This window comes from Rhinopithecus bieti, unplaced genomic scaffold (assembly GCF_001698545.2).
Source record: "Rhinopithecus bieti isolate Rb0 unplaced genomic scaffold, ASM169854v2 repeat_31754, whole genome shotgun sequence".
NCBI classification, from domain to species: domain Eukaryota; kingdom Metazoa; phylum Chordata; class Mammalia; order Primates; family Cercopithecidae; genus Rhinopithecus; species Rhinopithecus bieti.
In genome coordinates, this window is record NW_016839686.1 from 1 (window position 1) to 3,373 (window position 3,373).

Here is a 3,373-nt window from a genome sequence, read left to right on the forward strand (position 1 = left end):
CCATTTGTTTGTGTCCTCTCTTATTTCCTTGAGCAGTGGTTTGTAGTTCTATCTGAAGAGGTCTTTCACATCCTTTGTAAGTTGTATTCCCAGATATTTTATTCTCTTAGTAGCAACTGTGAATGGGAGCTCACTCATGATTTGGTTATCTGTTTGTCTGTTATTGGTATATAGGAAAGCTTGTGATTTTTGCACATTGATTTTGTATCCTGAGACTTTGCTAAAGTTGCTTATCAGCTTAAGGAGATTTTGGGCTGAGACGATGGGGTTTTCTAAATATACAATCATGTCATCTGCAAACAGGGACAATTTGACTTCCTGTCTTCCTATTTGAATACCCTTTATTTCTTTCTCTTGCCTGATTGTTCTGGCCAGAACTTCCAATACTACGTTGAATAGGAGTGGTAAGAGAGGGCATTCTTGTCTTATACTGGTTTTCAGAGGGAATGCTGCCATTTTTTGCCCATTGAGTATGATATTGGCTGTGGGTTTGTCATAAATAGCTCTTATTGTTTTGAGATATGTTCCATCGATACTAGTTTATTGAGAGTTTTTAGCATGAAGGGCTGTTGCAAAGGCCTTTTCTGCATGTATTGAGATAATCGTGGTTTTTGTCATTGGGTCTGTTTATATGATGGGTTACATTTGTTTTTTTTCAAGGATTAATTTAATTTTTAAAACAAATACAAGTATTGATTCACTCTTCTCAACTTGACAGTCTGCCTGTGGTGTAATTGTCAGGTAAAAACATACATCTTTACAACACTGTGGTCCCAAGTTAAAAACAAACAAACAAATAAATACACCATTTCACAGAAAAGAAACAACATGAAAATAGCTCAAGAAATACACTAATGATCAAAAATATATGGGGAAAGAGGAACATGTAGTTTTGACTTAACTGAAGAAACCAAGAAGAAACTGGTCTACGTATGTAAATGTCCATCCTGGAAAGGCAGGTGTCAAGATTTTCGGGTAGGAATCTATATGTCTTGAATCTCCCGTATTTCCTGAATAAAAGTGACCTCTTTCAGTATTTATACTTCGTGGCTCAGGCACCTACCTCATTTGGCTCTGTTTCTTACTCACTCTAGCCTCTACTTAAATGAGTCTGAAAAATTTGGCGATATAGCATAAGGAGAAAAATAATCACACATAATATTTTCATTTCTGTAGCTAGTTTAGATCAGGGTTTGTTACTAGAAAATTCCTGAAGAAAATTTCAACATTAAGTCTGTGGCCTTGCTGAACCAAGCCCCCCCCCATTAATATTTAGAAAACACCCACTGTTTGGGCTAATAGCATTATTGGTGGTACCTATTATATAGAGGGATACCTGAACAAAGTCTGTCTCAAAACCAGCATTAAATCACTCTCAGGTTGAAAAGAAAAAAAAGGGGAGTCTAAAGTCACAAGAAGTAAAGACATATCTAGGACTCTTGTCCTTCTGGATCCACATTTCCTTCAGGGTCTTCGTCATTTTAAATGTTCTCTGCCATTTGCCATACTTGCAGGATATTATCTTCTGATACAGAACAAATCACCCAAGATTCATTAGGATTCCAGGAGAAATCAGATATCTTGGCAGTGTGACCACCATGAATAAACAACAATGCTGGCGGCCCATCTTCTGCATCTTCTGGGGGTTGTTCCTCTCCAATTTTACTTAAATCCCAGACATTCATTCTGTGATTAGTACCACTGGAAGCCAAAATAGCCTCATTGTGAGGTGACCACTGAACCTGGAATATTTCATCCTTATGTGACTCAAAGGAATGTGACATAAGTTTCAGATTTTTCAGATCCCACAAGGCAACAGTCTTATCATCTGATCCTGTGGCAAGAATGAATTCAGTGTAAGGATTGAAAGGCAGTTCACTTCAGCAGTGTGAGCGTCAACTGAGTGTCTTGGTTTGGAAGTATTGTTTGAACGAGTATCCCAAATCATAAGTTTCTGATCATCAGCAACTGACACAAACAGAGACTCATGGAGCAGATTTCAGGAAACATCTTCTACTACTGCTGTATGCCCTGTAAAGATGGTCTTCACATCCACCACTTTTCCCTCCTTTGGAATGGCACTGATGTCCCACAGGCAGGTGGTGTGATCATCAGAAGCACCAAGTAAGTGCCCACTGAGATTTGGGTTCCAAGAAAGCCCATAGCCTTCCTTCTGATGTCCACAGAGATGCAAGTCTGGGTTGCACTCTCCAGAAAGATCTGGTTTAGAAGGATGTTTTGTATAGTCAAAGACAAGAACATCACTGGAAGGAGTCTGTTGTGATGATACAAGGATTCTGGGGCATATAATGGGCCCTGTTTACTTCTCCTTCATGGTTGATCTTAATTTCTTTTCAATTTTCCACTAACTGAATGAAAACCTCCAAATTCTCCTTTCTCACTGTCATAGTATGATGCATCACACTGAGCATCATCATTAGGGAGTTGCACACAAGATGGTTTTGTACATCCAATGTGAGCATCCCCAGGACAAGTCGATGAATGCTGAAATCTTTCCCTTCTGGTCTGGTTACACCTGGAAGCCACTGGGCAGTTAGGCTGGGCCACTCCAAAGCCTGCGTCATCACCAAATCATAAAGAAAAGGGGTGTTCTTTTTCCATATTTTGTACTCCTTGTGGATCACTCGTTCTTCCACTGCATCGTCGAAGGCTGCTTCCTTGTCTGCCATGGAGAGCAGACGAGCCAGGGGAATCCTGGAGTCAAGCATTGTGGGAGGCGCAGGGAGGCTGCAGGCTGGATTGATTTGCGTATGTTGAACCAGTCTTGCATTCCAGGTATGAAGCCGACTTCGTGGTGGATAAGCTTTTTGATGTGCTGCTGGATTTGGTTTACCAGTATTTTATTGAGGATTTTCACGTTGATGTTCATCAGGGATATTGGCCTGAAATTTTATTTTTTTGTTGTGTCTCTGCCAGGTTTTGGTATCAAGATGATACTCATAAAATGAGTTAGGGAAGATTCCCTCTTTTTCTATTGTTTGGAATAATTTCAGAAGGAATGGTACTAGCTCCTCTTTGTACATCTGGTAGAATTTGGCTGTGAATTCGTCTGGTCTTGGACATTTTTTGGCTGGTAGGCTATTAATTACTGCCTCAATTTCAGAACTTGTCATTGGTCTATTCAGGGATTCGACTTCTTCCTGGTTTTGATTTGGGAAGGTGTATGTCTCCAGGAATTTATCCATTTCTTCTAGATTTTCTATTTTATTTGTATAGAGGTGTTTATAGTATTCTCTGATGGTAGTTTGTATTTCTGTGGGATCAGTGGTGATATCCCCATATCATTTTTTATTACGTCTATTTAATTCTTCTCTCTTTTCTTCTTTATTAGTCTGGTTAGTGGTCTATCTAT

General features: G+C 39.5%; 1 pseudogene; it reads right to left on the reverse strand.

The window, feature by feature from the left end:
* Positions 1 to 1,375: 1,375 nt before the first annotated feature.
* On the reverse strand, positions 1,376 to 2,690 carry LOC108524920 (histone-binding protein RBBP4 pseudogene; annotated as a pseudogene).
* Between the last annotated feature and the right edge of the window lie 683 nt (positions 2,691 to 3,373).